The 23003-nt window shown below is 43.5% G+C and overlaps 1 long non-coding RNA gene across 4 annotated transcripts in view; it reads right to left on the bottom strand.

The window, feature by feature from the left end:
- LOC132527273 (uncharacterized) overlaps positions 1–23003 on the bottom strand; it is a 136444-nt gene that overhangs the window by 87005 nt on the left and 26436 nt on the right. For 3 of the 4 annotated variants that reach the window (XR_009542931.1, XR_009542928.1, XR_009542930.1), the window contains 4 exons: positions 20372–20497; positions 15995–16886; positions 15794–15894; positions 14682–14759 (listed from right to left, as the gene is read on the bottom strand). This is a non-coding gene — a long non-coding RNA (uncharacterized LOC132527273). The remainder of the gene's footprint in view (positions 1–14681; positions 14760–15793; positions 15895–15994; positions 16887–20371; positions 20498–23003) is intronic. The other variant, XR_009542929.1, reaches the window with a different exon arrangement.

Raw genomic sequence — 23003 nt, 5'->3', positions numbered from 1 at the left:
CCTGGAAGACAGAATGATGGAATTCACTGCCATGGAACAAAATAAAGAAAAAAGAATGAAAAGAAATGAAGCAGCCTAAGAGACCTCTGGGACAACATTAAATGCAACAACATTTGCATTATAGGGGTCCCAGAAGGAGAAGAGAGAGAGAAAAGACCCGAGAAAATATCTGAAGAGACTATAGTCGAACACTTCCCTAACATGGGAAAGGAAATAGCCACCCATGTCCAGCAAGCACAGAGAGTCCCAGGCAGGATAAACCCAAGGAGAAGCATGCTGAGACACATAGTAATCAAACTGGCAAAAATTAAAGACAAAGAAAAATTATTGAAAGCAGCAAGGGAAAAACGACAAATAACATACAAGGGAACTCCCATAAGGTTAACAGCTGATTTCTCAGCAGAAACTCTACAAGCCAGAAGGGAGTGGCATGATATACTTAAAGTGATGAAAGGGAAGAACCTACAACCAAGATTACTCTACCCGGCAAGGATCTCATTCAGATTCGATGGAGAAATCAAAAGCTTTACAGACAAGCAAAAGCTAAGAGAATTCAGCACCACCAAACCAGCTCTACAACAAATGCTAAAGGAAATTCTCTAAGTGGGAAACACAAGAGAAGAAAAGGACCTACAGAAACAAACCCAAAACAATTAAGAAAATGGTAATAGGAACATACATATTGATAATTACCTTAAACGTGAATGGATTAAATGCTCCAATCAAAACACACAGGCTTGCTGAATGGACACAAAAACAAGACCCATATATATGCTGTCTACAAGAGACCCACTTCAGACCTAGGGACACATACAGACAGAAAGTGAGGGGATGGAAAAAGATATTCCATGCAAATGGAAATCAAAAGAAAGCTGGAGTAGCAATACTCACATCAGATAAAATAGACATTAAAATAAAGAATGTTACATGAGACAAGGAAGGACACTGCATAATGATCACACTACATAATGATCAATCCAAGAAGAAGGTATAGCAATTATAAATATATATGCACCTAACGTAGGAGCACCTCAATACATAAGGCAACTGCTAACAGCTATAAAAGAGGAAATCAACAGTAACACAATCATAGTAGGGGAGTTTAACACCCCACTTTCACCAATGGACAGATCATCCAAAATGAAAATTAATAAGGAAACTCAAGCTTTAAATGACACAATAGACCAGATAGATTTCATTGATATTTATAGGACATTCCATCCAAAAACAGGAGATTACACTTTCTTCTCAAGTGCACATGGAACATTCTCCAGGATAGATCACATCTTGGGCCACATATCAAGCCTCAGTAAATTTAAGAAAATTGAAATCATATCAAGCATCTTTTCTGATCACAACGCGACGAGATTAAGAATGAATTACAACGTAAAAAACACAAACACGTGGAGGCTAAACAATATATTACTAAATAACCAAGACATCACTGAAGAAATCAAAGAGGAAATAAAAAAATACCTAGAGACAAATGACAATGAAAACACGACAATCCAGAACCTATGGGATGCAGCAAAAGCAGTTCTAAGAGGGAAGTTTATAGCTACACAAGCCTACCTCAAGAAACAAGAAAAATCTCAAATAAACAATCTAACCCTACACCTAAAGGAACTAGAGAAAGAAGAACAAACAAAACCCAAAGTTAGCAGAAGGAAAAAAATCATAAAGATCAGAGCAGAAATAAATGAAATAGAAACAAAGAAATCAACAGCAAAGATCAATAAAACTAAAAGATTTTTCTTTGAGAAGATAAACAAAATTGATAAACCATTAGCCAGACTCATCAAGAAAAAGAGGGAGAGGACTCAAATCAATAAAATTAGAAATGAAAAAGGAGAAGTTACAACAGACACCACAGAAATACAAAGCATCCTAAGAGACTACTACAAGCAACTCTATGGCAATAAAATGGACAACCTGGAAGAAATGGACAAATTCTCAGAAAGGTATAAACTTCCAAGACTGAACCAGGAAGAAACAGAAAATATGAACAGACCAATCACAAGCACTGAAATTGAAACTGTGATTAAAAATCTTCCAACAAACAAAAGTCCAGGACCAGATGGCTTCACAGGTGAATTCTATTAAACATTTAGAGAAGAGCTAACACCCATCCTTCTCAAACTTCCAAAAAATTGCAGAGGAAGGAACACTCCCAAACTCATTCCATGAGGCCACCATCACCCTGATACCAAAACCAGACAAAGATACTACAAAAAAAGAAAATTACAGACCAATATCACTGATGAATATAGATGCAAAAATCCTCAACAAAATACTAGCAAACAGACTCCAAGAACACATCAAAATGATCATACACCATGATCAAGTGGGATTTACCCCAGGGATGCAAGGATTCTTCAATATATGCAAATCAATCAATGTGATACACCATAATAACAAATTGAAGAATAAAAACCATATGACCATCTCAATAGATGCAGAAAAAGCTTTTGACAAAATTCAACACCCATCTATGATAAAAACTCTCCAGAAAGTGGGCATAGAGGGAACCTACCTCAACATAATAAAGGCCATATATGACAAACCCACAGCAAACATCATTCTCAATGGTGAAAACCTGAAAGCATTTCCTCCAAGATCAGGAACAAGACAAGGATGTCCACACTCACCACTATTATTCAACACCGTTTTGGAAGTCCTAGCCACGGCAATCAGAGAAGAAAAAGAAGTAAAAGGAATACAAACTGGAAAAGAAGAAGTAAAACTGTCACTGTTTGCAGATGACATGATACTATACACAGAGAATACTAAAGATGCCACCAGAAAACTACTAGAGCTAATCAATGAATTTGGTAAAGTTGCAGGATAAAAAATTAATGCACAGAAATCTCTTGCATTCCTATACACTAATGATGAAAAATCTGAAAGAGAAATTAAGGAAACTCTCCCATTTACCATTGCAACAGAAAGAATAAAATACCTAGGAATAAACCTATCTAGGGAGACAAAAGACCTGTATGCGAAAACTATAAGGCACTGATGAAAGAAATTAAAGATGATACCAACAGATGGAGAGATATACCATGTTCTTGGATTGGAAGAATCAATATTGTGAAAATGACTATACTACCCAAAGCAATCTACAGATTCAATGCAATCCCTATCAAATTACCAATGGCATTTTTTACAGAACTAGAACAAAGCATCTTAAAATTTGTATGGAGACACAAAAGACCCCGAGTAGCCAAAGCAGTCTTGAGGGAAAAAAACAGAGCTGGAGGAATCAGACTCCCTGACTTCAGACTATACTACAAAGCTACAGTAATCAAGACAATATTGTACTGGCATAAAAACAGAAAAATAGATCAATGGAACAAGATAGAAAGCCCACAGATAAACCCACGCACCTATGGTCAACTAATCTATGACAAAAGAGGCAAAGATATACAATGGAGAAAAGACAGTCTCTTGAATAAGTGGTGCTGAGAAAACTGGAAAGCTACATGTAAAAGAATGAAATTAGAACACTCCCTAACACCATACACAAAAATAAACTCAAAATGGATTCGAGACCTAAATGTAAGACCAGACAGTATAAAACTCTTAGAGGAAAACATAGGAAGAACACTCTTTGACATTAATCACAGCAAGACCTTTTTCGATCCACCTCCTAGAGTAAAGGAAATAAAAACAAAAATAAACAAATGGAACATAATGAAACTTAAAAGCTTTTGCACAACAAAGGAAACCATAAACAAGACGAAAAGACAACCCTCAGAATGGGAGAAAATATTTGCAAACGAATCAACGGACAAAGGATTAATCTCCAAAATATATATACAGCTCATGCAGCTCAATATTAAAAAAACAAACAACCCAATCCAAAAATGGGCAGAAGACCTAAATAGACATTTCTCCAAAGAAGGCATACAAATGGCCAAGAAGCACATGAAAAGCTGCTCAACATCACTAATTATTAGAGAAATGCAAATCAAAACTACAATGAGGTATCACCTCACACCAGTTAGAATGGGCTTCATCAGAAAATCTACAAAGAACAAATGCTGGAGAGGGTGTGGAGAAAAGGGAACCCTCTTGCTCTGTTGGTGGGAATGTAAATTGATACAGCCACTACGGAGAACAGTATGGAGGGTCCTTAAAAAACTAAAAATAGAATTACCATATGACCCAGCAATCCCACTACTGGGCACATACCCAGAGAAAACCATAATTCAAAAAAATACATGCACCCCAATGTTCATTGCAGTACTATTTACAATAGCCAGGTCATGGAAGCAACCGAAATGCCCATCAACAGATGAATGGATAAAGAAGATGTGATACATATATACAATGGAATTTTACTCAGCCATAAAAAGGAACGAAATTGGGTCATGTAGAGATGTGCATGGATCTAGAGACTGTCATACAGAGTGAAGTAAGTCAGAAGGAGAAAAACAAATATCGTATATTAACGCATATATGTGGAAACTAGAAAAATGGTACAGATGAACTGGTTTGCAGGGCAGAAATTGAGACACAGATGTAGAGAACAAACATATGGACACCAAGGGGGGGGGGAAAGCAGCATGGGGTGGTGGTGGTGGGGTGATGAATTGGGAGATTGGGATTGACATATATACACTAATATGTATAAAATGGATGACTAATAAGAACCTGCTGTATAAAAAAAATAAATAAAATTCAGAAAAAAAAAAAAAAACAGAGGGACTTCCCTGGTGGCACAGTGGATAAGACTCTGTGGTCCCACTGCAAGGGGCCTGGGTTCGATCCCTGGTCAGGGAACTAGATCCCACATGCATGCAGCAACTAAGAGTTCGCATGCCACAACTAAGGAGTCCGCCTGCCACAACTGGGACCAGGTACAACCAAGGAAATAAATAAATAAACAACTATTTTTTTAAAAAAACAGAAACAGAGTCATTGACACAGAGAACAAATAGATGGTTACCAAAGGGGTGGGGGGTGGAGGGAATGAGTGAAATAGGTAAAGGGAATTAAGAGGTACAAACTTCCGGTTTCAAAATAAATGAGTCATGGGGATGAAATGTGCAGTGTGGGGAATATAGTCAAAAATTATGTGATATCTTTGTATGGTGACAGATGGTAACTTATTGTGGTAAGCACTTTGTAATGCATAGACATATTGAATCACCATGTTGTACACCAGGAACTAATATAGTTGTAGGTCAATTATACTTCAAAAAAATTATGACTGGAGTGGTATTAGCAAGAAGGGCAATGAATTAGGTACTAACTCTTTCAAGGAATCAGAAGGACCAACCAAGGGTCAGTAGATGTCTGCAACAATAGTTCTGTTAAATAGCATAAGATTTAAAGCTGGGAGTTTGGGGAAAGCGAAGGATCATTTTCTGGAAGCAAAGTAAGTAGGTCAATCTTGGCCCAGTGGCAGGAGGAGTGAAGGAGAGAAGACAGTCACCATTTGAGTTAGTGGTGGGGAAAGCAGTGTCACCAGGGAGATCCAGTTTTCCAGAAGATCTAGAAGATGAAGGAACTGTCCACAGAAGACAAATCCTAGGGCCCTTCTCATGCCTGAGTTTGGAGGGGCTTGGTGAAAGGTTTTAGTAGTTAGGGGGCAGGAGACAGGATGAGAGAAGGGGAAGCAGGGCCAGATGGGGATTAGATGCAGGGAGGAGGCTGACCAGGGACCATAAACAGGGATTAAGGGTGTAATGAGATTAGTCCTGGCATCTGCAGCAGAGCAGTGGTGAGGCTGAGTGGCTGGTGAGGCTGTCAGGGAGAAAAGTAGTGCAGAGAAGTATGTGTACGCATACCACGCCGGAACAATCTGGTATATGCTGCGGAGGGGTTGTCTTGCCGGGTGTATGCAGTAATCTAGGCTGCTCACCCTTCAAGTCCGGCTAAGGACGTGGGGAAGATGGGCTTTTCCAGAACTCTGACACTTACCAACACTTTTCCAAGAATGGTCAAGAAATTGATGAAAAATTCAGTGAAAGAGAAGAGAGCACAAGACCAGATACCAACATAGGTTTGATTTAAAATGTAGCAATGGTGAAATTTCAATTTGGTGAGGAAAGAATGGTACTTTATTTGATAAGTGTTGCTGGGACTTCCCTGGTGGTCCAGTAGTTAAGACTCCTGCTCCCAATGCAGGGGGCCCGGGTTCTATCCCTGGTCAGGGAACTAGATCCTGCATGCCGCAAGTAAAAAAAAGAGAAAAAAGATCCCGCATGCTGCAACGAAGATCCCGCACGTGGCAACGAAGATCCCACATGCCACAACTAAGACCCAGCGCAGCCAAATAAATAAATATTAAAAAAAAAATCGGGGCTCCCCTGGTGGTGCAGTGGTTAAGAATCCACCTGCCATTGTAGGGGACACGGGTTCGAGCCCTGGTCCGGGAAGATCCCACATGCTGTGGAGCAACTAAGCCCGTGCGCCACAACTACTGAGCCCACGTGCCACAACTACTGAAGTTCACGTGCCTACAGCCCATGCTCCGCCACAAGAGAAGCCACGGCAATGAGAAGCCCACGCACCACAACGATGAGTAGCCCCTGCTCGCCGCAACTAGAGAAAGCCCGTGTGCAGCAGCGAAGACCCTATGCAGCCAAAAATAAATAAATAAATAAAATAAATTTTTTTAAAAACTGATCAGCAAAAAATAAATAAATAAGTGTTGCTGACTCAACTGGGATCCCACCAGGAAGAAAATGAGGTAGAACCCCTATCTCTCACCATAGTGAAACAAAAAACAAATCTCAGATGGTTTAAATGTGTACATGTAAACAATATGCAGAATATATAAAAATATATTACAAAAAGCCTTTTATTTTATTTTAGGCCGTGCCTTGCAGCTTGCGGGATCTTGGTTCCCCAACCAGGGACTGAACCCAGGCCACGGCAGTGAAAGTGTTGAGTCCTAACCCCTGGACCACCGGGGCATTCCCTCCAAAAAACCTTTTAAGCCAGACCAGAAACTATAAGAGAAAAGGTCAACACATTTAATTACATTAAAATGGTAAATTGTTTATGGCTAAAGATACCTCAACCAAAGTCAAAGGGAATTAATAGAATAGGAAACCATTTGAAATCCATGTGAAAGACAAGTTAATATCTATATTATACAAAGAGCTCCTGGGAATTCCCTGCCGGTCCAGTGATTAGGATTCAGCACTTTCACTGCTGTGGCCCAGGTTCAATCCCTGGTTGGGGAGCTAAGATCACGAAAGCCACGTAGCGCGGCCAAAAAAAAAAAAGAGCTCTGATAAAGTGATAAGAAAAAGACAAATAATCCACTGGAAAAAAGGAAAAGGGTAGAAATTGTTCCCAGAAGAGCAATCCAAGTGTCTAACAAGAATATGAAAAGATATTTAGTCTTACTAGTTGTCAGGGAAATGTAAATTAAAGTAATAGCATGTTATCACTTAATACCCACATATCAGGACTTCCCTGGTGGTCCAGTGGTAAAGAATCCTCCCTATGATGCAGGGGACACCGGTTTGATCCCTGGGCAGGGAACTAAGATCCCACATGCTGTGGGACAACTAAGCCCATGCGCCACAACTACTGAGCTCGCAGTCCTCAACTAGAGAGGCTGCGTGTCACAAACTACAGAGCCCACGCACCCTGGAGCCCACACGCCACAACTAAAGAGAAGCCCAGGCGTTGCACCTAAGACCCAACGCAGCCAAAAATTAATTAATTAAATACCCACAGATCAACAAAAAAGAAAAACACAAATGACACCTATTGTTTGTGGGAATATGGGTAAAATGGCTCTACTCTCATTCATTTCTGGTGAAAAAGTGTTTCCTTACAGCCATTTTGGAAAACAATCTGGAAAGATCTATTAAAATTGAAATATACACACCCTTTAACCCAACAATTCATACCTGGGAATCAACCCACTTTAAAAATAAATAAATAAATAAAAGCAAGAGCACATAAAGATGGATATTTCCAAGAATATTTATGGTAGCATTAATCAAAGTGGTGAAAACAAAACAAGACAAAACTGAAAAACAAAAGGAATACATCTTAATAAGGCAATGAGTGAATAAATGGTGGTGCATCCAGGTTGCAGAATATTATACAGCCATTAAAAAGGAGGAATTTAGCACTATGCTAATTGATGTGAAGGGTTAAGTCAAATAAGCAAGAAGAAGAGATATGTATATAACATGGTCACACTTTTATATAAAAATAGTGACAAAAATAATCCTATATATCAGGGGTCCGCGGCCTGTTAGGAACCGAACCGCACAGCAGGAGGTTAGTAGCAGGCAAGCGAGCAAAGCTTCATCTGCCGCTCCCCATCACTCTCATTACCGCCTGAACCATCGCTCCCATTACCGCCTGAACCATCCACCCCAACATCACCACCCCGTCCATGGAAAAATTGTCTTCCACGAAACCGGTCCCTGGTGCCAAAAAGGTTGGGGACCGCTGCTCTATATGTTCCAGGTTTTTTATGTGTGATTCTATCAACAGGTGGAAAGTCTAGAAGGACACATACCACAGTGTTAACAGTGGTTTTCTGGGGAAGAAAAGTCAAAATGATAAATAAGTAAAAATTTTAAAAGAAAAAGGGCATCTAAAATAATAACCATTTTTCCAACTTTTTGTAAACTAACACATTTGGTGTGTGTAAATGCACAGAGAGGCAAATGAAGGGACAAGCACCAATGTTATAATGGTGGATTTTCTCAGGGTTGGGGGATTTCAGGTGATTGAAATTTTCTCTCTTTTTCTTTTCAACATGCTTAAATTTTTACAATGATCAACATTACTTTTTTCTTCATTGAGGGAAAAAATGTTGTGTGTGTGGGTATGATCAACAAATCTTGGTATGGGATTGGCATTATGGGATAGGAAGAGGATGGAGCCAAGGAAACTCAATTACCCTCCGCTCCCTGGTACCCTCCATCCCCTTATTCCCTCCATTCCCTGGTGCCCTCCATCCCATGGTACCCTCCATTCCCTGGTGCCCTCCATCCCCTTATTCCCTCCATTCCCTGGTGCCCTCCATCCCATGGTACCCTCCATCCCTTGGTACCCTCCATCCCATGGTACCTTCCATTCTCTGGTATCCTCCACCCCCTGGTACCCTCCATTCCCTGGCACCCTCCATTCCCTGGTACCCTCCATTCCCTGGCGCCCTCCATCCCCTGGTACCCTCCATCCCCTGGTACCCTCCATTCCCTGGCGCCCTCCATCCCCTGGTACCCTCCATCCCTTGGTATCCTCCATTCCCTGGCACCCTCCATTGACTGGCACCCTCCATCCCCTCTGCCTGCTTGTTCCCTTCAATCACTCATCACAGTCAGTAAGTAGCTTGTTAGAAGGGAGGAGGGGAGACCAGGAAAGTGTGATGTCATGGGCACCCAGGGAGAGAGCATATAAAATGAAGGAGTGCCAAGAGCTTCAAATGCTGCAGAGAAGGCAGGTAAGACAAAGACTGAAACTGTCCCTGCAATTTAGTGACAGGGAAGTCTAAAGACCTTGAGTAGAGCAGATTTAGTGGCATGCAGGCACCAGAGGCCACCCTGCAGAGGGTGAGGGAGTATGAGGGGGCCAAGGGAAAAAAGCCCGCTTGGTAGACCAGAAGGACACAGGGGTGGGTAAGGATGATTTGAATTAGATGTCAATTTTAAAATGTGTGAGGGGCTACATGGTTTTTCAAATTTATTTAGGCATACACAAGCATAAAAAGTTGAAATCATAGGTGTAGACAACCCCTTCTGAAAGTGTGGCTGTGAGTGGGATAAAAATGTGATGGCAGGACCTTGAGGGGATTAGCAGGCTTACTCCAAGAGAGAGAGACGTGAGCCTGTTCATCAGCTTATGGGATGGGGCCAGTTGGGAGGGGGAGGGGACTGAATATGTTTGAAAAGAGATCATGAGGGGAGCCCCAGAGAGGCCCATGTTCCCAGGCCTGGCTGCACATCAGAATCACTGGGCCCACCCAGAACTACTCATTCAGACTCTCCAGAGGCTGAGCCAAAAAATCTGGACTTTAAATAAGACACTTGAAGAGCACTAAAAAATATAGCAATCATCTAGGAATAAATTTAACAAAAGAGGGACTTCCCTGGTGGCGCAGTGGTTAGGAATCCGCCTGCCAATGCAGGGAACATGGGCTTGCGCCCTGGTCCGGGAAGATCCCACATGCCACAGTGCAACTAAGCCCGTGCGCCACAACTACTGAGCCTGTGCTCTAGAGACCATGAGCCACAACTACTCAGCCCGCACACCACAACTACCAAAGCTCGCATACCATAGAGCCCATGGGCCACAACTACTGAGCCCCTGTGCTGCAACTACTGAAGCCTGCGCACCTAGAGCCCGTGCTCTGCAACAAGAGAAGCCACCGCAATAAGAAGCCCAAGCACCGCAACGAAGAGTAGCCTCCACTCGCCACGACTAGAGAAAGCCCGCGCACAGCAATGAAGATCCAATGCAGCCAAAAAAAAAAAAAAATTAACAAAAGATGTGCAAAACACATTATAGAGAAAAAAATTTTTAATTAACTGAATAAATGTATGTGTGTGAGTATACACATGAGTGGACACACACACACACACACTCACACCATGTTCGAAGACTGGAAGACAAACTTCCAGGATGCAAACTTCTAGTCATAAGATTAATAAGTTTTGGGGATGTAATGTACAGCATGGTGATTATAGCTAATAATACTCTATTATATACTTGAAATTGCTAAGAGAGTAGATCTTAAATGTCCTCACCACACAAAAGAAATGGTAATTATGTGACTGGTTGGAGTGTTAGCTAATGCTATGGTGGTAATCATTTTGCAATTTATAAATGTATTAAATCATCACATTGTACACCTTAAAAATACACAGTGTTATACATCAATTATATCTCAATAAAGCTGGAAAAAAAACAAATTTTGTTTGGTCTCCCCCATCTTCTATCTTCTCTTCTTAATATGTGCACATTTGAAAAAAAAAAAAGAATTAGAAGACTCATTTTTGAACAATGTACTGACCTGTAGAGTCAATGCAATCAAATCAAAATCCTCATGGTTTGTTTTTCTTTTTTGGTAGAATGTGACAGGTTGATTCTAAAATACATATGGAGGGGGCTTCCCTGGTGGCACAGTGGTTAAGAATCTGCCTGCCAATGCAGGGGACACAGGTTCGAGCACTGGTCCGGGCAGATCCCACATGCCACGGAGCAATTAAGCCCATGAGCCACAACTACTGAGCCCGCGCGCCTAGAGCCTGTGCTCCACAACAAAAGAAGCCACCGCAATGAGAAGCCTGTGCACTGCAACGAAGAGTAGCCCCCACTCGCTGCAACCAGAGAAAAGCCCACATGCAGCAACAAAGACCCAACGCAACCAATATAAATTAATTAATTAAATTTATAAAATAAATAAAATAATATGGCAATGAAATGGCCAAGAATATCTTCCTAATATATATATATATATATATATAGGAATATCGCTCTACTGAATATCAAACTTCATAAAAGTACAGTGATTAGGAGAGGGTGGTATTTTTGCAAGGATAGACGACTGAAGAAAAGACTAGAAGCTGACACCGAGGTGGACACAAGCTGTGATTTATGTAGCACAAAAGAGTGCAGGGAAAGATGAGCCTTTTCGATAAACAGATTGAGTGTTCATACAGGGAAAAAATGAAACTCGACCCTTACCTCACACCATAGTGGGATAATAAAGACAATAAAAGATTAGAATAAAGAACAATAAAGATTATAAAAGGCGATAGAAGGTGAAAGAAACGTTTGAGGATGAAAGCCTCAGGGTGGTGACAGATTACTTTTCCTGATACAAAAGCACCAACCTTAAATGAAAAGTCTGACAAATTTGGCGTCATTAAGATTAATAAATAATTCCATTTGTACAACATTCTAAAACAGGCAAAACTGGGACTTCCCTGGTGGTCCAATGGTAAAGAATCCGCCTTCCAATGCAGGGGACACAGGTTCGATCCCTGGTCAGGGTCCTAAGATCCCACATGCTGCGGGGTGACTAAGCCCGTGCACCACAACTACGGAGCTCACAAGTCTGAACGAGAGAGCCTGCACGCCCCAAACTACAGAGCCCACATGACCTGGAGCCTGCACACCACAACAAGAGAGAGAAAAACCCACACGCCACAACTAGAGAGAAGCCCGCGCACCACAACGAAGAGTCCCCACGCCGCAATGAAAGATGCCACATGACGCAATGAAGATCACGTGTGCTGCAACTAAGACCCAACGCAGTCAAAAAAATAAATTAAATAAATATTAGGAAATAACTGCAAATTTTAAAGAAGAGAGGTGCTTCTTTAAAAAATAAATAAATAAAACAGGCAAAACTACCCCATAGTGTCTAGGAAAGCATACTCAGGCTGAAAATGATCAAGAGAAGCAAGAATGAGATTGCACAGAAGTCAGGGTGGTGGTTCCATGTAGGGGAGGAGGGGCTGAGGCTTTGAGTCGAACAACATTCTTTTTTTTTTTTTTTTTGGCCAAACCGTCTTAGTTCCCCAACCAGGGATTGAACCCATGACCCCCTGCATTGGAAGGGCGGAGTCTTAACCACTGGACCACTGGGGAAGTCCCCAGTGTTCTCCTTCTTGACCTTGATGAGGTTACAATGGGAGTTGGCTTTGTAATAATACATTAACTTATACATTTACGTTTTATGCTTTTTTCTGTATCTATAAAGGTTTTAAGGGAAAAATCACACTTCCCGTGTGATTCTGATGAGCAACCACATCTAGGCACCCCTCATCTAGAGCCTCAATGGAGTAGCACTGTAATAGCCACGTCTGTTTCAGGTGATAGAATCTAATCCTGACTCACAGATCTCAGACATCAACTCACAAATCTGAAAAACCCAGGGTAGTTTCAGGAATGGTTGGTTCCAGATACTCCAACGAGATTGTTAGGAACCTCCCCTCTTTGCTCGGCTTTCCTCCTTATCCTGCAGGCTCTCGACCCCAGGACAGCCCTCACCAGTCCAGGCTAAGTTCTGCAAGGTGAACCACATGAGCAGAAAGAAAACGTCCCCTTCTCTGGCGTCTCAGCAATGGTACTGGGTTGGCTCTCCCTGGACTGAACAGGGTCACATGCCCACCCCTGACCAATTGATGTGGCCAAGAATCTGAAGTATGATTGCCCAGATGTGAGGGTAGAGTCAGCCTCACCTGAATCATATTATCCATATGGGAGAAAAAATGAAGTTTCCTCCAAGGAATAAGTGGGTGTCATTACCAACAGAAAAGGGAAAAGATGCTTGGGCAGAACAATAGGGATCAATGGGCTAGAAGCCCCAGTGGGGTCAGGGGAGAGGTGTGGTAGAGGAAAGTGGGCAGGGGTTGGGGGAGGTGATTGTCACTAAAGAGTGGGACGTCTGAATTGTAATTTCAGAGGTGGAGCAGTTTCGGGTGATGACAGGGTCCAAGGTGTGGCCTTGGTGGTGGGTGGCAGGGCTGTCAAGGAGCCAAGACCCCAGGGTGTTGGAGGCTCGAGAGCTCATGCCCAAGTCTTCATTAGTAAGGGTGGAACCCTAATAAAATGTGGGCACATGTGACTCAGTCTCAGAATGGTATCTGACACAAGAAATACAACCCAATAGCCTAAAGTAATTAACAAGCAATTTCATTCTTTAGTCACACCTCTCAAGGGATTTAAAGGGTGTCAAATACATAGTTCAAAGCCACACTAATTAAAATCTCCTCATGCCCTGGAGCTACTCAATCTCTATCTCCCACCAAAAAAAAAAATAAAGCGATCAAAAATGCTCCTCGTCCATACCCAGCTCAACTCAGCCACTTTCCCAAATGGAAGAATCAGTCTTCTTTAGGAAGGGAAGATGGAGGGAGGAGAAATTGGAACAATAATTACAGGACTCTTTTATTTTTTTTGGGGGGGGGCACATGTCTATGCTAGCCTCTCACTGACCATTTTTGCCCCATCACAAGGAGAGTGACCTAGAAGGTACATAAAAACAGCCACTGGGAGGGCCGCCACGAGGTGCCACAAAATGAACAGGAGTTTTTACACTTGTGGTCTCCAAACCCACCCCTCTCTTTGTGAGCGTCCATCTCAGAACCTGGAATTAATGTTGAATAAGCAGGAACAATCATGGCAGAAGCTCAAGCAGGAGCCACTTCCTCCTCTCAATAACAGACCTCGTAGGTTTTTTAATTTACTTTAACAATAAACATGGACTTGTTTTATTCTGTATAATAAATCGAGAATTAACATTTTGTTTGTTTGTTTCTTTGTTCTGGCTGTGCGTGTGGCTTGCGGGGATCTTAGTTCCCCGACCAGGGATCGAACCCAGGCACCCTACAGTGGAAGCACAGAGTCCTAACCACTGGACTGCCAGGGAATTCCCCAAGAATTAACATTTTGAGGAAAATCATTCTGAGGCTGTCAATGACACTGGTCAATTCTGGACCTTCGACTTTAAGTCTAACAAGCGGTAATGCAAATTTAAATAATAATGAAGTACTATCTCTCACCCATTAAACAGGAAAAAAAGTAAAATAATAAAACCCAAAATTGGTGAAGTTATTGGGAAAAAAGTACATCCATACATTATTAGTACAATCCTTTTTGAGGAGAGAGGTGATCTGACAATACTCATCAAATTCCGTATAATATTTATTCATAAAATCATTCAAAAGATGAAGAAAATCACACACCTTCTCATGCTTCACCACTATCAACCCTCCAGGGCTGGGCATAGATTGTCTTATCTTTTTTTTCCAACTTTTTGTATTCTAGTAAAATACACATAACATAAAATTAACCATCTTAACCATTTTTAAGTGTACAGTTCAATGTAAGTACATTCATATTATTGTGCAACCATCTACCTCCAGAACCATTTTCATTTGGCAAAACTGAAACTCTGTAGCCATTAAACAATAACTCCCCATTGCCCCCTCCCCTCAGCCCCTGGAAACCACCATTCTACTTTCTGCCTCTATGAATTTGACTATGTTAGGTACCTCTTATAAGTGGAATCATACAGTATTTGTCTTCTTGTGATGGTCTTATTTCATTTAGCATGATACCCTCAAAGTTTACCCATGTTGTAGCATATGTCAAAACTCCCTTCCTTTTTAAGGCTGAATAATAATACATTTTATGTATACACCACATTTGCTTATCCATTCATCTGTTGAAGGACACTTGGGTGGCATCCACCCTTTAGCTATTGTGAATAATGCTGCTATGAACATGGGTGCTCAAATATCTCTTCAAGATCCTACTTTTAACTCTTTGGGGCATATACCCAGAAGTGGAATTGCTGGGTCATGTGCTATATTGTCTCTTCTTTTGGGGGTTATGGCCTGGCTTCCGAATTAGAGGGTATTAAGAAGTTGGAGAGGATTGGCTGTGTGACCTTGGGCAGGTTACTTTCCCTCTCTGAGAGCAGATTCATGTTTCCAAACAGGAACTTTTGTTAACCACACACATTCCCAAGCCCATTTTCCTGGGAGATTCTAATTCAGTGCCTGTCCTGGGACCCAGGAAATCTGAATTTTTTTAAAAGAGCCTCAGGTGATTTTTATCATCATACAGGTTTGGGAATCACAGGGCCCGAGGAATTCCAAAGGCCGCTGTAGCTGTGACTATGACTTCAGTGGTTAAGAGAGTAATGTGGAGTCCTACTGACTGGGTTAAATTCCTGGTCGCCAGTTACCAGCACCACCTCCATTTCATCCCCTAAAGGAGGGTAATGGCGCCTACCACAGGACTGTTGCATTAAGTAAATGGAAGTGAAAGAAAATAAAGATTTAGCATTTACCTAGTACTCAAAAAAGTTTTCGAAAATCTTTGCGTTATTCCCAGTGGTCCTCTCCTTCAGCCTGGCTGACCCTCTCGCAGCGGGTAGGTTCCTGTCGCCACCTGGTGGTGAGACTAAGTCAGTGCATTCACACAGCCTTTCCCCCAGTTCCCCACCCAACTCTGCCCCAACTCCCCCCCGCCCATTCCATCCCAAGCTCACCCTACTCAGAAGCCTCAAGTCCCTCCGTAAGGGTGGAAGACCAAGGCTGGAGGGCCTGGGGTTTGAGGGTCCCAGCAGCCCCGAGAGTCCATTCCACAGCCTCAACCTAGTGATGGTGAGTCACTGGCACAGCTCTGCCTCCCTGGATGGTCCTGCACAGGCTGGTCTGTCCTGCCCCCTCCTTAATAGTAAGGATGGGGCTGAGTGCCTGCTCTGTGCTGGGGGCCTTACAGACATTGTCTCATTCAGCCCTCACATAAAGTAGAGGGACTTATACCGTTTCCACAGATAAGGAAATTGAGGCTCAGAGAAGTTAAGTGACTGGCATACAGTCACACAGCTTGCAATGGCAGAGCCAAGTCTCAAACCCAGGTGGATCTTAAACCACGGCTATTTCTACCAAGCTACAAGGCCTCTAAACTAGTGATTCCCCACCTTGGCCGGACATTTAATTCACCTGGGGATCCTTAACGACTACTAATGCCTGGGCTCCACCCCAGAGATTCTGGTTAATTGGTCTGGGATATGGCTTGAGCACTGGGGTTTTGTGAAGCTCCCCTAAGTATTCTTGTGGGCAGCCAGTGAGAACCACTGCTCTAAATTCACCCATTCTGTTTTCTGTTTCTTGGGGCTCTGGGGGTAACGGCAAACTTCCCATAAGCGAACTGAACCGAGGTGTTCCGCTTCCGCCAGCCTCACAGATGCAGTGGAGGGCGAGAGTGCCACGTGACAGTCCAAGCCTGGAGCAGAAGTCCAGGTTCTACCGCAGGGAGGATAGTGGAAGGTGTGCTCCCAGGCGCGCCAGCACCCACTCTGGAGCGAGGCCTGAGGATGTGGGGCCCCGCGTTCTGCTGCGTACTGGCTGTGTCCTTGGGCAAGTGACTGCACCTCTCTGTGAAGTTCCGGGTATGGAAAACATGTATGAAAGTAGCATCAACCGCATAAAATGGCTGAGTATTAAATGAGCTAATTAAGAGAAAACCCACTTAGAACAATGCCCGGAACCCAGCAAGCTCTCAATAAATGTTACAACTACTGCTGCTGCTATTATTATTATTCCTGACTCTGACAATAGCTCCCCGTGCGGACTACTCACCAATTGATCAGGAGCAGCAAAAACCCTCTCCCGTTTTATAACTACTATTCTCTCAAATCAAAAACAGAGCCCCGCCCAGAGGCGGGCACATGACTCGAGCTGGCCAATCAGAGTGCCTCCAGTCTCAGACTTAAACCGACAGATCCAGGGGTAAGCAAGTGACCAAGTAGAGCCAGTCAGGCCCCCACGTGGGGGAACCGATGTGGTCAGGGAGCCATCAGAGGTCACCTTTCCTGCTAACGCAGAGGAAAGCAGAGTGAGAGAGAGACTTGGGGACTCCTTTTGAGCCCCTGAGTACAGCCATGCCTGAGGTGAGACTGCGTCTAGCTGGCCCAGTTGAGGGGCCAATCAGTTCCCTTTTGAACTTACGCTAGTTTGCACTGTACTTCTGTCACCTGCCATCAGCAGAATCCTACCTGGCTTTAGGTTGGGTTCATAGTCCCTGATCACCCCCCAAGGATTCAGCTGAGATGATGTCCAGGAAGTGGCTTCTTACGTGGAGGTTGTGTCCTGAAGGCAACTCTCAAATTAATTGCCCATAAGTGAAAATCGTACATAGCAGAATTGCCCTTGACAATCTCTCATAGATTGACGAGGACTAGAATGCAAAGTGTTTTCCTGGACTTATAACAGCCATCATTGGGACAATAAGAAAAACTTATTGGTCTTTGGCCAAGGGTATGCCAGAGTTCATTATACTATTCTTTCAAATTTACTATGTGTAAATTTGAAATTGTTTCAAAAATAAAGAAAAAAATGAACATTGGAGGAAAAACTAAAGAAAAAAATGAACATTGGAGGAAAAACTAAAGAAAAAAATTTTGAAGAAAAATATCTCGTAAGTTGCCTGTCAGATACTGTACCTGCCACACGTGAGCACCACACTGGAAACACAAATGGACTCTGAACAACTGCCAGGGGCGGTGCTCCACCAGGGGTGCAAGGAGTCCACATCTCTTCCCGTGAGCACCGGGTGGAGAGACAGGCGTTTAAGGACCCATTTGTGCCAGGAATCTGTATCTTTAAACACTAGAAACACTAGACTCGCATGTCGTGGGACCAAGACAGAAAAAGAGCCAGGCAGGGTCTTCCTCTCATCCCAGTTCACAGCACCTGAGATAGTTCTCTGTCTCTGTCTCTCTCACCTCATTCAATTATTCATCACATGCTGTGGATCCCGGAGAGACAGCTGTGAATGGGATGGACAAAGTCCCTGGCCTCATGGAGCTTGTCCTCACAGCTCATGTGACATTATTCAGAGAAGTGTGGGGAACTACCCAACAGTGAAATAGCATCTGCCTTTCTTGAGGGCTTGCTGGAGATGGTGCTGTATTGAGTGCTTCTCAAACTTGAGTGGGTATCTGAATCCCCAGAGGATGTGCTAGAATGCTGATCGCTGGGCCCTACCCCAGAGCTGCTGATGGTCAGAGGTGAAATCTGAGAATCTGCGCTTCTAACATGTTCTAGAGTGACGCTGATGCTGCTGGTCTGGGGAACCCACTTTGAGAACCACTGCTTTACTGAGAGGAGTAATTTCAAGAGTGAGAGTTTCAGGCCCCACAGGAGGCTCTGGTCACTCAAGGAACTTTTAAAACTCCTACTTCCCAAGACCCACTCCATACCAATTAACTCGGAATTTCTGAGAGGTAAGACCAAGCATCAGCACTTTTTAAAGCCTCCTGAGCTGAGTAATTCTAACACACAGCTGTGGTTGGGCATCATGACCCCCAAACGAACCCAAACCCAGACTGAACTTCAGTTTTACCCAGATTTGCCTTCAGCTTGGTCCAGACATCTCCCAGTTGCAGGCCCTTGGGCCAGCCCTGTGCTAGGCCGTCTGCAAACTTATTACCAATCTCACAGTCCTGCAAGGCCTCTATCATCATCCCATTTTATAGATGGGAAAACTGAGGGTTATGTCCACCTGGGGAAGAAAGCAGCAGAGCAGGATTCTAACCCAATAGTGCTCAGCTTTTCTCTTCTTCCTGACGCCACTTTGCCTCAGTGTTTCCCAGGAATGCATGGCATTTGGGGCTGGACCACCGTGCCTGTTTCCCACATTACAGGACATCTAGAACCTCGAGCTCCTGCCTCTAAACACCATGAGCAAACCACACACACACACACACTCTGTTGTCATTGTGACAATTTAAAACACCCCACACGACTTCCCTGGTGGCACAGTGGTTAAGAATCTTCCCGCCAATGCAGGGGACATGGGTTCGAGCCCTGGTCTGGGAGGATCCCACATGCCGCCGAGCAGCTAGGCCCGTGAGTCACAACTGCTGAGCCTGCGCGTCTGGAGCCTGTGATCCGCAGCAAGAGAGGCCGCAACAGTGAGAGGCCCGCGCACCCCGATGAAGAGTGGCCCCCACTGGCCACAACTAGAGAAAGCCCTCGCACAGAAACGAAGACCCAACACAGCCAAAAATAAATGAATAAATAAATATTTAAAAAAAAAAAAGTAACTAAGTAGGGACTTCCCTGGTGGCCAGTGATAAAGAATCCGCCTTGCAATGCAGGGGGCGAGGGTTAGATCCCTGGTCAGGGAACTAAGATCTCACATGCTGCGAGGCAACTAAGCCCGCGTGCCACAGCTACTGAGCTCGCCCACCTCAACTAGAGCCTGCCTGCTGCAAACTACAGAGTCCATGCACTCTGGAGCCTGCATACCACAACTAGATTAGAGAAAACCTGCCGCCCAACTAAGAGCCCGCGTGCTGCAACGAAAGATCCCCACGTGCCGCAACTAAGACCTGATGCAGCCAAAAAAATAATAAAAATTTTTTAAAAAAAGTAACTAAGTAAATGTGAAACTTTTTAACTAAAATTATTTTTCATGTATGTTTTGAGAATTGACTTTTCTTCTTATATATTCAAAATTATGTATTAAAATTTAAAGGGAAATATAGTTTACACTTAATAAATATCCAAAATTAATCAAATTTAAATGGTTTTTAGAAATTTTAATTCCATCTTATTAAACACTTTTAGAAAAACTGAACTGTTCTCAAAATAGCATCCAACTAGTTGCCAACATGAAGAATTGCTACCATGCTTCACACGTCATGTCCAGACCTACATATGCACAAGTTTAAGTCATGTGAATTGTTCAATACTGTACAGTGTTCCTCAGCTGCCATGTGCAACTGTTATGAAGACAGTGCTGATTCATGAGACCCTTCAGAACATGAAAAGAAACAAGTAAATGGACACTTTGTTATGCAAGTATCTGTGATATCCATGCAACCCGAGAGGAGAGATATGAGAACTGCATTTACCTTTTCTTTCACTTAAAAGCTTCTGCTGCTCAAATCTTCCCCGCAGCTCCAAAGCAGGGTCCATCTCTGGCATTGGCCGAAGCTCAACCGACACGCCTCCCACAGGCCGGTGCAGGAATCTTTGTTCTGAGAACAGTGGGCAAGAGATGTGGAGCAGTGTTCCCTGGGGCCTGAACAGTGTTAGAACGGGGATGTTTATGTTTACAGCCTGCTGAGCGCCAGGCACCCTGTGGTTCTTGGCATGGATTTGTTTGGGGGTGGACATTCTCCAGAACCCTCTGAAGGGCGGTTCTTAGGCAGGGTCACTCTTGTCCTGGTCGAGGGGACCCCACTGCTCCATGGTGCCGTGTTCTTTGCTGCTTGGAAACATTTGGCATAAGCTGTGCCTTTTACCTGGAACATTCTCTCTTTCCTAGTCTTTGAAATCCTTCAGATCTCAGTTTAAAATTTCACTTCTCAGACAGCCTCATCTGTTCTCTATATCCAGACTGCCTCCCACCCAGCCCCGCTATTCTCACGGAACCCAGTTCTTTCCCTTCTTGGAATTTATTACAATTAATAATAATGAGAGCATTATAACTAATTTGTTTATTTATGGCTTTACCATCTGTCTTTCTCACAAGAATGGAAGCTCCATGAGGGCAGGGACCACATCTTTTTGTCCATTACTGTATAACCAGTACTGTTTGGCACAGAGTCAGTGCCCAGGAAATACTTGTTGACTGACTCTCAGCTGTGAGTTTCCTTACCTTTCATAACAGGGTTTTAGTGTCTGCCTTATAAATATCATCATGAGGGTGGAGAGAGAATGGGAACAAGGGCCTCATGCACGGTAGGTGGTCAATAAATGCTATTATGATTATTACACATTCAGAGTCAGATGAGGACCAAAGAATCTTGGAGGTTGGGACTTGAGGGCTATCTAGGGTTGGATGGGTTTCATGTAATAGGGATTCCAGGAGGGAGCAGCTTGAACAAAGGCATGAAGGAGAGAAAGTATAAAGGAAATAAGTAAACCTATGGGGCTGGATGGAGAGTAGGGTATGAGACAGCCCTGTAGTTAGAAAGGCAGATTGGGACCAGATCAGGGAGAGCCTTGAATGCCAACTCAGCACACTTAATCTTGATCGTAGGGACCCAATGACAATTTTTGAGCAAAGGTGTCAACAGAAGAAGTGGTATTTTAGGAAGATTAATTATGGCGCATCTGAATCAGGTGGACCAAGGAAGTGGCGAAAGACAAAAAGACTGTTTCATTCAAATTCCATCTCTAATCGTTTCGACTGTATAAAATATAAAAGGGTTGAGAACAAAAGCTCTGACAGGAGACAGAGCTGGTTTTCATCTGGCTGATACTGAGCAGGTCACTTCACCTCCCTGGGCCTCAGTTTCTCCACCTATAAAATGGAGATAATAATCTCTACCTCGCCTATCTCATTGGACTCTTGTCCAGTGAAAATCACATGAAATAAGGAATTCCCTGGTAGTCCAGTGGTTAGGACTCGGCGCTTTCACTGCCGAGGCCCAGGTTCAATCCCTGCTCCAGGAACTAAGATCCCGCAAGCCGCACAGCCAAAAAAAAGAAAAACTGTGCTCATTAATTCACACATGAAAAAATGAACCCCAATCATGTGTCAAGTTGTGCTGTAAATGCTGAGGAGACAGAGATGGAGCTGAAGTGCTCTGAAAAGGAGCACATAATTACCAATTTTTGAGCGCTCACTGTTTGCAACTTTCCATCTGTCATCTCACTTAATCTGCACAACATCCCTACTAGGTCAGTGCTTTATCAAACCCACTTGATAAATGAGGAAATGGAGGCCCAGAGAGGTTAAATCTGTCACCCAAGGATATTCACCTCTTAAGCGGCAGAGCTTAGAGCTTGGGCTCAGGACTGACCCATGCCTGACACAGCTGCCTCCCTCCTAGTCCTAGACCTTTGAATGCATCTGCCTGTTTCCAACCTCTAGGTCTCTATCTTGCTGTTCCCTTTCCAGGTATAGCCCATCCCACTTTTTTTTTTTCCTTTTTTCTTTTCTTTTTTTTTTCTTTTTGGCTGCAGAACTCCCCTCGCCTTTTTGAGTTTCAAGTTTTAGATCAGGTTTCAGGAAGCCTCTAGGACCCCCAGTAGGGCCCCTCTTCTGGGCTTCCTCTGCACTTAGCCAAACCTCTCCCATGATATTAATCACATCAACACTACATCCCTTGTCTCTAAACTCTTAAAAAAGCATGTTCCTGGGAATTCCCTGGTGGTCCAGTGGTTAAGCCTCCACGCTCTCACTGCTGACGGGCCCGGGCTTGATCCCTGGTTGGGGAACTGAGATCCCACGAGCTGCAAGGTGAGCCAAAAAAAAAAAGTTCCTTATCAGTAAAAAGATATTTAGGTGGGCACCCAGAATATAGGCATGTTTCTTTTTTTTTTTTTTTTTTGCGGTAGGCGGGCCTGTCACTGTTCTGGCCTCTCCTGTTGCAGAGCTCAGGCTCCAGACACGCAGGCTCAGCAGCCATGGCTTACGGGCCCAGCCACTCCGCGGCATGTGGGATCTTCCTGGACCGGGGCACGAACCCGTGTCCCCTGCATTGGCAGGCGGACTCTCAACCACTGCGCCACCAGGGAAGCCCCTAGGCATGT

The sequence above is a fragment of the Lagenorhynchus albirostris genome, chromosome 10 (genome assembly GCF_949774975.1).
Source record: "Lagenorhynchus albirostris chromosome 10, mLagAlb1.1, whole genome shotgun sequence".
NCBI lineage: Eukaryota > Metazoa > Chordata > Mammalia > Artiodactyla > Delphinidae > Lagenorhynchus > Lagenorhynchus albirostris.
This window is presented reverse-complemented; position numbering and strand designations above follow the sequence as displayed.